Here is an 11,714-nt window from a genome sequence, read left to right as displayed (position 1 = left end):
GAAAAAAAAGAAGGTACAAAGTGGATGTACCTGGACCTTAAGCAACATGATCACATTGACCTCACAAACTAATACAAACATGAACTTTAAAGTGTTAAAGTATTAAAACAATTCTGAAAATGTCAAGAGAAAGATAAGGTCAATGTAAAATAGTGGTAAAACATTCGGACCACAGCTTTTGGAGCCTGGCACAACCAAGTAGATTTTAGTAACAGATACGTTTTATAGCTGTATGTCCTTGAACAAGTAAGTTTTCTGAATTTGAGTCTGTATATCTGGTATAAGGAGGATAATAATGCCAATACAATCTCTGTGAGTATTAAATTAGCTTTGTTAAATGCCTTGTCTGTAATATATGTAAATATTCAATAACTATTTAATATAACTTTTCTTATTTCATTATTTGTCATAAAAGCTCTAGTTAGAATGCAACATGAAGGATGGAGAAGACTATAGGATAGATGCTATTTAGAAGGTTTAGATCTAAAAGGATACAAAGTCACTAACTTTTAGACTAGGAGAAGAAACTTAGTGGGGGTGACAAAATACAGTACCCCTAGGCCCTGGCCGATTGGCTCAGTGGTAGAGCGTCGGCCTGACGTGCGGAAGTCCCGGGTTCGATTCCCGGCCAGGGCACACAGGAGAGGCGCCCATCTGCTTCTCCACCCCTCCCCCTCTCCTTCCTCTCTGTCTCTCTCTTCCCCTCCCGCAGCCGAGGCTCCATTGGAGCAAAAGATGGCCCGGGCGCTGGGGATGGCTCCTTGGCCTCTGCCCCAGGCTCTAGAATGGCTCTGGTAGCGACAGAGCGATGCCCCGGAGGGGCAGAGCATCGCCCCCTGGTGGGCGGGGTGGATCCCGGTCGGGCGCATGCGGGAGTCTGTCTGACTGCCTCCCCATTTCCAGCTTCAGAAAAATGTAAAAAAAAAAATACAGTACCCAAGTGACAGGACATAGTTGCTGTATTGGCTACCTGAAATTACCAATAGAATACCATCCACAAGTATCTATCCCAGCATTTAAGTTCTAGAGCATCAGTCTAGGATATCTGTTGGCCTAGATGGGCCACAGGCCACAGCTATCTTCTGCTCTCTTTTTGTTGCAGTGTCTGGCTCAAGGTAAGCTACTGTGGCCATGTGATAAAAATAGTTTAAAGATAGGTGGAGAGAAAATTTTAAAAAGAAAACTGATTTAGATCTCAACTAAGTTCATGAGAATTTAATACACTATTTTAAACTGAAAAAATGGCCAAATGGGATTGAATTTTAGAGTGATTGATCTGGCTGAGTGTGGGAAAAGATAGGCCAGAGGGTAGAGCACAACAGGAAAGGGAATCTATCAGCAGTCTGAGTGAAAAATTAAGTATGAAAGGAATTACAACAAGAGGACAGATTTAACGATAAAAAGAAGCTGAATTTAGCACAAGGCTATATACTGAGGATGAGGGCTTCATGCAGCTGGTTCGGATAGGGTGCTGAGGTAGCTTTAGCCGCTAGATTGATCAGGGTTTTAGAGCAGAACCTCTGTCTTTGGTAGGATGGATGATATCAAATCTCAAACTCTAACTAAAAATTAACTTGGATTTGCGCAGAAAATCTAGAGAAATTTAGGGACAGTAGTATAAGGTTGGGATGTAATTATCAGACATAGGGTCCAGTGTGGAAGCTTGGTTGCTAAAATAAGGCTATTAACCACTTATAAGACTCAAGGCAAAAGATCACATTTGTGGTAGAAGCAAGTTTGATTTTATTAATATATTTATATGCTATTTAATAAAATTTATTGGGTGCTTATGTGCCTGCTTCGGAGCTAGGCAACAGGTATATCAGAAATAACCTAAATGCTCTGCAGCTGTAGGCATGGTTAGGTTTGGGGGTATGTGATAATAGCTGAGGTCCTTGAAAAGTTCTGACCAAAGGGCATCAGGCAGGAAGATACTACTCCCAACTTGTATTTTTCTGGATTGTATTTAACTTAATTCTATTAAATAAAATAAATATAGAAATAACTTTGAACTGCTTTGAATTATACTCGTCAGATCTTTTTGGCCTCATGCCATTCTCGTTTGCTTACTCTTTTTCAGAATTAAGTTGTAGAAGAGTCTGATTCCGTTTTTGATGTTTAAGCATGGGCAGTTTTCAACCCTAGTTTCTCTACTTCCCTTCTTTCTCCACATCGAGTTAGGTGGATAAAAAAGCCTGTGCACGCCATCCTGTGGCTCTGCAGAAGGAAGTGCAAACCATGCATGCTGTTGGTCAAAATTGAACAGCAGAAAAAAAATGAAACTATGCACAGCCTGACCTGTGGTGCTGCTGTGGATAAAGCATCGACTTGGAACACTGAGGTTGCCGGTTCGAAATGCCAGGCTTGCTCGGTCAAGGCACAAACGAGAAGCAACTACTCTGAGTTGATGCTTCCTGCTCACTACCTCCCTTCTTTTCTTCTCTCTCTCTCTTCTATCTAAAATCAATAAATAAAATCTTAAAAAAAAATTAACTAGATACAAATGTCACACTGTATACAAAATGAGTTATAAATTTATTTATTTATTTTATTTATTATTTTTTTTTGTATTTTTCTGAAGCTGGAAACAGGGAGAGACAGTCAGATAGACTCCTGCATTCTCCCGACCGGGATCCACCCGGCACGCCCACCAGGGGGCGACGCTCTGCCCACCAGGGGGCGATGCTCTGCCCATCCTGGGCGTCGCTCTGCTGCGACCAGAGCCACTCTAGCGCCTGGGGCAGAGACCAAGGAGCCATCCCCAGCGCCCGGGCCATCTTTGCTCCAGTGGAGCCTCGCTGCGGGAGGGGAAGAGAGAGACAGAGAGGAAGGAGAAGGGGAGGGGTGGAGAAGCAGATGGGCGCTTCTCCTGTGTGCCCTGGCTGGGAATCGAACCCAGGACTTCTGCATGCCAGGCCGATGCTCTACCACTGAGCCAACTGGCCAGGGCCGAGTTATAAATTTAAATTTAAAATGCAAATTTATAAAACTAGAAGAAAATAGAGGAGAAATTCTATGAGAAATTATGTTGTTGGAGAGTTTTTCAATACAATGTCAGAAGTATAATACATGAGAAAAACAGATGTTAGACCTTACTAAAATTAATTATTTTTTACTTTATAAAGTATATTGTTAATAAAATGAAAAGCCACAAACTGAAATAAATCTTTGCTAAACACAAAACTAATATAGAACTTATGTCTAAAATATATAAATTATAAACTAAACATCTTAATCACTAGAAAAACAAATCTTAGCAGACACCTTCACCAAAGAAGATATAGAGATAGAAAATAGACAAATGAAGATAGGCATATTCAGCATTATATGCCATTGTGAGATTGCAAAATAAAACAAAAATTCAATAAATTATAATCTTATTAGAATGGCTTAAACCCCAAAATTTGCCCATACTAACTGTTGGTGACAACATGAAACAAGAATGCTCATTCATTGCTGGTGGAGATGCAAAATACTATAGCCACTTTGGAAAATAACTTTGCAATTTTCTTTCTTTTTTTCTTTTCTTTTTTTTGTGAGAGAGACAGAGACACAGAGGGAGGGACAGAAAGGGACAGTCAGACAGGAAGAGAGAGAGGTGAGAAGCATTAATTCATTTCAGCATCTTAGTTGTTCATTGATTGCTTTCTCATCTGTGCCTTGACTAGGTGACTTCAGTCGAGCCAGTGACCTCTTGCTCAATCCGGTAACCTTGGACTCAAGCCAGGAACCTTTGGGCTCAAGTCAGCAGCCATGGGGTCATATCTATGACCCTGCACTCAAGCCAGGACCCCCAAACTCAAGCTGGTGAGCCCGCGCTCAAACCGGCAACCTTGGAGTTTTAAACCTGGGTCCTCTGTGTCCCAGGCCAACACTCTATCCACTGCACCACTGCCTGATTAGAATACAGTATTTTAGAAAATAAGGCTAGTTTTATAATATGATCAAGTCAAATGTAAGTATTTTTCCAAAGTATTTAAAAATTATTCCCAGAAAAATAACATTCAAATATTTACATCAACTTTATTTATAATAGCTGAAAAAGTGGAAGCAATTAGGTGAATGGGTAAACAAATTGTGGTACATCCTTAAGTAGAATACACTTCAGCAGTAAAAAGTAAAGAGTTAAAATTAATCACAGATTAGTTTTAGCTGTATATTGCTAAGTGAAAGAAACCTATAGGGTTTTATACTGTATGATACAATTTCTATGAAATTCCTGTAAAAGGCCAGATTATAGATTCAGTAAACAAATAAGTTCACTTGTGTTTCAGCATAAGAGGAGGTTGACTATAATGTTAGCACATACCTCTATGCATTCACTAAACATACATCGTTTTAAAACACAAATGTATGCTACTTTAAAAAATCATTTAGTTTTTCACAGATTACTGGATATAATGAAAACTGACAAAATACAGTTGGCCCTCGCCATATCATGGTTTGCTTTTCAGGGTCTCACTGTAGCGCAGATTTTTAAATTGTATATATCTAATTCTGTATCGCAGATTTTTCACTATATCTGGTATTTTGTGGTACACAAGTATTTTATATATTTATTATTTTAATTATTTTCGTGGCAAATTAAGTGTGGGGAAGGTTAATAACTGTGTGGAAAAAGTTTATAAGAGTGTGAGGAGTGCTTATAAAGCCTTAAAATTTATATATATAAATTATATATTATATATTATATATATTATATATGCATTATATATATAATAAAATAAATATAAGGTTGCTACTTCATGGATTTTCTCCTATTGCAGGGGGTTCTGGAAGCTAACCTCCATGATAGATGAGGGACCACTGTAGTCTAACTATTACAAATATATGAAACAAACTTTTTGAGATAAACAGAATATAACTGAAAATCAGAAATAAACTCTCCTATTTAAGTCTAATTTTCAACAAGTGTGCCAAAATAATTCAATGGGGGAAAATATCTCTTTAAGAAATGGTTCTGGGGTGAGTGGATGTCCACATGGAAAAGAATAACATCATAAAAAATTAACTAACTTAAATGCATTGTAAAATTAGTATAAGAGCTAAAACTATAAAACTCCTTAAGAAAAATATAAGACTAAATCTTCATGAGTTTGTGTTAAAAATATGTTTTTTATATTACACCCAAAACACAAGTAACGAGAATAATGATAAATTTTGATTCAACAAAATTAAGTCATTGTACTTAAAAGGACACCAACTAAAGGTGAAAGCACAACCCACAAACTGGGGAAAAATATTTATAAACTATATATCAGATAAGGAGTTGTATCTAGAATTTATAACAACTGCTGCAACTCAAACATAAAAAGGCCAATATACATAGGATCTGCACAGACTATTCTCCAGAGAAGATATATGAATGGCCAATAAACATATAAAAAAAGATACTGTGTATCATTAGCTATTAGGGAAGTGCAATTCAATACAAGCCAGATATCACTTCATACACACTAGAATGAGTATAATCCAACTGGCAGATAATAACAAATGCTGACAAGTATGTAAAGCAATTGCAACCCTCTTTCATTTCTGGTGGGAATTTTAAATGGTGCAGCCACTTTGGAAAATGATCTTGTAGTTCTTTAAAAGGTTACACATAGACATGCCTTTTTACTCAGAGTAGGCAAATCTATAAAAAGAGAATGGATTCATGACTTTCTTGGACTGGGTTGGGGGGATTGGGAGAAAATAGAGACTGATTGCTAGTGGTCACAGGGTTTGTTTTTGGAGTGTTGAAATTGTTCTAAATTTTATTGTAATGGTGGTTGTATAGCTCTGTGAATATACTAAAATATCCTTTGAATTGTCTACTTAAAGTGGAATAATTGCATAGTATATAATTTATATCTCTATATAGCTGATAAAAATAGTATACAACAGCCTATATACTACTTTTTTTCCTCTTGACATTGATGCTACATTTGAGCAAACTAGATTTCAATGGAATAGATAATTTCCCATTTTTATTTAAAAAGAATTTCTTACTTTAGTGATATGTCTGCTGAAGTGTTATTGGTACTGAGATCATCCTTATAAAATACTTCTCTCTGGCCCTGACTGGTCTGCTCAATGGTAGAGCATCGGCCCAGCATGTGGATATGTTGGGTTTGATTACCAGTCAGGGCATGCAGAAAAAGCAACCATCTGCTTCTCCAGTCCTCCCCCCTCTCCCTCTTCATCTCTCATCTGCATCCATGGCTCAGTTGGAGCAAGTTGGCCCTGGGGACTGAGGATGGGTCTATGGCCTTGCCTCAGGCACTAAAATAGCTCTGTTGCCAAGCAACAGAGCAGTGGTTCCAGATGGACCAAGCAATGCCACATAGGGGCTTGACAGGTAGATCCCCGTCAGGGAACACACAAGAGTCTCTGTCTCCCTGCTTCTTACTTAAGAAAAAAATATTAAAATAAAAAAATACTTCTTCTGATACCCACGTATATGGATGAACTAAAAAAGAAAGAGGATTATGACTAAAAAACTCATAATGTTAAGAATTAAAAAAAGAAAAATTTGGCTTGCAAAACCATCTCTTTCCATAAATTTCTTATGTTCAAAGGTACAAAAATAACATTGGCTTTAAAGACATAAACTGGCTCTGGAGCCCCAGTGGAGAGAAAAGAAATATATTATGAAACATACCTGGCTAAAGTGAAAGGACAAAGCAAGGTGGAGTTTGCCTAGTTGTATCTAAGTGATAACAACAGCAGTGATAATTAAATGTGCAGTGTTCAGTGTTTTTCTTCTTGACAAGCTTGCAGAAACACTATTATACCTTGCAGAGAGAAATTAAGGCCAAGAGAATTAACTCATCCTTGAACTGCTTCTCTACTGTGTCGTGCTTAGCCTGTGTGTGCCCTTTTAACAGGTACAACCGGAATAGGACAGGCTTTCAGCAAGAACAAAATAAACTACAGACTACATTCAAATACATTTCTAAAAAATAACCACAAACTTATATTTCTGATAATTATCTTCTGGTGAGGCTGTGTTGTGTTATTTAGATAGTCTTTTTTTTTTTACCTTGAGTTGTGTAAGGAGGTTTTGTAAATTAGAAATGGTATTGTTGCACATGCCCAGGCCATTGAAAGATTTATATGTTTAACAGACAAAATAAAACCGAAGTAATGTGTTACTTAGAATCAAATTCCTTAGATCTATACCATTTAAAATAGCAAAATGAGTAAAATATTACTAAAATCACAGTAAGAAATGAAATTTCCAAAATGTAGTTTAAAGTTTCTAATAGTCATTATTATTATTAAAGACTTTCTTTTTCTATTACTGACAGAATGTATATAGTTCTAAAGTTTTGTGCAATATGTTAAAGCCAATAATTCTAGTTATCCTTGTTCTGCTATTTGTTACATTTTAAACCTTAGATATAGTATTGCTGAGTGTCAGTTATTAATTTGGATAAACTGTAGTAACATCTAATTTATAAGATTATCCTGATGATCAAGGAAGATATTACAACTTTGAAATACTGTGATCTCTGTAAAATAAAAAAAACATTATTTTGCTTTGTATGCATAAGCATGTTTGAAAGTAAGGTTGGAGAAGTAAAATATTAATTATAAGTTGGCTAAATTAAATATAAGTAATTAAAAGATTGTATTAATAAGAACACTACTGTAGCCCTGTTAGATGCTGATTATGACATCACTCTGAAATTTGGCAAGGGCCAGAATGCTAATAAGTATATATCAAGTTTATTTTGGCATCGTGTTTCTCTCTTATTATTTCCTAGTATCAAGACTATGCAACTGAAAGAAATCATTCAAAGATGTCAGCTTCTCTCTTACTGCTCACTTAAACCAGATGTTGTTCTGGTCCATCTGTTCATACAGTTCTCTGCCACAATATGAAAAACAACTGGGAACTGTGAGGTGACACAGTAATTAACCTTGTAAATGACATTGGGATCATAAATGAAACCAACACTTGATTTTCTGACTTTCTTCAATAAGGAGCAATTAATCTTGGTTGCTTTGCATAATCTCCCTTTAATATTTTATAATTTGTTTAATGGTGGATAATGTAAAGTCACTGTGCTTTGTTCTACTTTTCTTGATGTTTAGATTTCTCATTGTATTATAATGAGCTTTACAATTATTGCTCTTTAAGTTTGGAAATCCCATATAAATGGTATATTTGCTTAAAAATTCATAATGGCTGTTCAATATCCATTGTCTAATACTTATAAATAGTTAACTTTTTTGCTAGCATTATATTAATTTGAGTTATTTATAAACACCTAATGAAAAAAATCTTTAGAAAGTCCTTAGAATACTAGAATACTAAAGGAAATGATTTTAAGTTGAAAAGAAACATTTCATAACTAAATGAAGACTCAAAATCATAAATTTAAGAACAGATTAAACAAGAAGACAGAATTGGTGAATGATAATTAGTATATTTGAATATAATTAGTAAAGTAGTATGTGTTTAAAAATTTATCCAATAAAATTCTACATGAGAGATAAATAGAAGCATGTCATTCAAAATAGAACAAGAAGAACAAAGAATAAAGGGACAATAAAGACATTTAAAAAACACTGTGGGACTTCTGACTTAAATTATTATTATTATTATTATTATTATTATTATTATTATTATTATTTCAGAGACAGAGAGAGAGTCAGAAAGAGGGATAGATAGGGACAGACAGACAGGAACAGAGAGAGATGAGAAGCATCAATCATTAGTTTTTCATTGCGACACCTTAGTTTTTCATTGATTACTTTCTCATATGTGCCTTGACTGTGGGGCTATAGCAGACTGAATAACCCCTTGCTCAAGCCAATGACCTTGGGTCCAATCTGGTAAGCTTTGCTCAAACCAGATGAGCCAGCACTCAAGCTGGCAACCTCGAGGTCTTGAACCTGGGTCCTCCGCATCCCAGTCTGATGCTCTATCCACTGTGCCACCGCCTGGTCAGGTTATATTTAAATTATGTTAATAAATACTCTCCATACTGAATGAGATATATGTCAGATATAGAGAGGAAATTTTAAAAAAATTAAATAAATAACCAAACATTCAAAGATTATTACTTATCTTTCTCAAACTCTTCCAAAAAACTGAATAGGCAATACTTCCTAACACATGTTATGAGGCCAACAAGTACCCTGCTACAAAAACCTGGCAAACATAATACAAAAAAATAAACCACAACAAATATCTCTGATAAACACAGATGAAAAAACTTCTAAGAAAAAATACAAGCAAATTGAATACAACAATACATTAAAAAGATAAAACAGCACAGTCAGGTGGGGTATATTCCAGGGACACAATGATGGTTTAATGTATGCAAATTGATCAATATAATATGCCACATTAACAAAATAAAGTATAGAAATTATGACTATATCAACAGATGCAAAAAATATGTGACAAAATACATCCATTTATTATTAAAATACTCAGTAAAATGAGAATTGGTGTATAGTACCTCAGCACTATAAAGCTATAAATGGAAAATCCTCAGCTAATAACAAACTCAATGGTGAAAAACTAAAATGCCTTCCCCTAAGAACAGAAATCAGGCAAAGGCATTTACTTTCACCATTATTATTTATTATTTATTATTATTTATTTATTTATTCATTTTTAGACAAGAAAGAGGGAGAGAGAGAGACAGAGAGAGAGAGAGAAGGGGAAGGAGCTGGAAGCATCGATTCCCATATGTGCCTTGACCAGGCGACCTCAGCATTTCCAGGTTGACTATCCACTGTGCCACCACAGGTCAGGCTTCACCATTATTATTTAACATAGTATTAGAAGTCCTAGTCAGCTCAATCAGTAAGAAAAAGAAATAAAAGGTATGTAAATTAGAAACAAAGAAGAAATAATGTCACTTTTTGTAGATGACATGATTCTTTATATAGAAAACCCTAAAGATTCCACTAAAAAACTACATATTCACTGTAAACAAATATAGTAAAGTTTCAGGATACAAAATCAATGTACAAAATTCCATTGCATTCTATATACTAGCAAAATTTCAGAAAAGTAATGTAGAAAACAATCTGTAATTGCAACAAAAAGAATAAAATATCTAGGAATAACTTTAACACAGAATGTAAAGGACTTTTACATTGAAAACTTTAAAACATTATTTAATAAAAATTGAAGATTCAAAGAAATGGAAAGATATTTCATGTTCCTGGATTGAAAAAGCAATAGTTTAAATGGCTATGTTACCTAAAGTAATATACAGATTTAATGCTATCTCATCAAAATCCCAATTCCATTTTTAAAAGATATACAACAAAAACCATAAGATTTGTATGAAACCACAAGTGACCCTGAAAAGCCATAGTAAAAAAAAAAAAAAGGAAAAAAGAAAGCAACAAAATGACAATAATCAAAACAGCATAGTATTGGCTGAAAAATAGATACACAGATTAATGAAATAGAATTGAGATCCTAGAAATAAACCCACATACATGTGGGCAAATACTTTTCAACAAAAGAAGCAAAAACCATACAATCAAGAAAAGATAAACTCTTCAAAAAATGGTGCCTGAACCTAGACTGCTATTTGTCATCAAATACAAAAGTGGACACAAAATAGACTTAAAAAACTAAATATAAAATCTGAAACAAAAATTACATAGACAGAAACATAAGTACTAAAGCCATGGACCTTGGTGTTAAGGAGTGTTTTATGAATTTGATCTCAAAGTTAAGAGAAGTAAAAGCAAAATTAAATGAATGGTACTATACAAACTAAAAGCTTATGCACAGAAAAAAAAATAACAGAACAAGAAAGCACTCAACTGAATAGAAGGAGATATTTGCAAACCATACCACCAATAATAAATGGTTTACTATTTAATATATACACTGCTTACAAAAATTAGAGGATCTTTTATATCTTCATATTCATTTTTAAATATCCCTTATTTTTTGTGAGCAGCATATAAACGACTTGCAGAAATCAACCATGATAACAAAATAATCCATTATAAAATGGTCAGAGGGCTTGGACAGATATTTCTCCCAAGAAGACATACAAATGGCTAACAGATATATGAAAAGATGCTCAAATCCATTAGCTATTAGGGAAATGGTAATCAAAACTACAATGAGATAACACCTCATACCTGTTAGAATGGCTATTACTAAAAAAAAGATAAATAACAAGTATTAGAGAAGCTGTGGATAAAAAGGAACCCTTATTCACTGCTGGTGAGAATGTAAATTGGTTCAGTCACTATGCAAAAGTGTATGGAGGCTCCCCAAATATTTAAGAATAGAGTTACCATATGCACCAGAAAACTCTCTTTTGGATATCTACCTGAAAAGTTTGAAAACATTTACCCCTTTGTTAATTGCAGCACTACTAATGGTGGCCAAAACATGTAAATGCAAAGTGTCCTTCCACAGAGACGTGATAAAGATCTGTTACATATTTATAATGGAATAGTACCTGGCTATAAGAAAAGGTGAAATACTGCCATTTGCAACATGGATGGATTTTGAGAATATTATGCTAAGCAAAATAAGTCAGAAAAATGTAAAAACCATATGATTTCACTCATATATATGGGATATAAAACTGAAAGCAACAAATTACAAGACAAACAAACAAAAACTCAGAAACAAAACAGTGTGATGGTTACTAGAGGGAAAGAGGTGTAGAGTGTAGGAAATAAAGGGTAAAGGTGTGAAAGATTTAGTGATGGAAGAAGATTTGACTTTG

The 11,714-nt window shown here is 34.7% G+C and overlaps 1 non-coding gene across 1 annotated transcript; it reads left to right on the top strand.

Annotated features, from left to right (window-relative positions):
* Nucleotides 1-560: 560 nt before the first annotated feature.
* Nucleotides 561-636, top strand: TRNAV-GAC (transfer RNA valine (anticodon GAC)). Its single transcript has one exon. It is a non-coding gene; the product is annotated as a tRNA-Val (tRNA).
* Nucleotides 637-11,714: the final 11,078 nt, after the last annotated feature.

Source organism: Saccopteryx leptura, chromosome 11, assembly GCF_036850995.1.
Source record: "Saccopteryx leptura isolate mSacLep1 chromosome 11, mSacLep1_pri_phased_curated, whole genome shotgun sequence".
NCBI classification, from domain to species: Eukaryota; Metazoa; Chordata; class Mammalia; order Chiroptera; family Emballonuridae; genus Saccopteryx; species Saccopteryx leptura.
The sequence above is the reverse complement of the archived record's forward strand: the minus strand, read 5'-3'. Positions and strand labels throughout refer to the sequence as shown.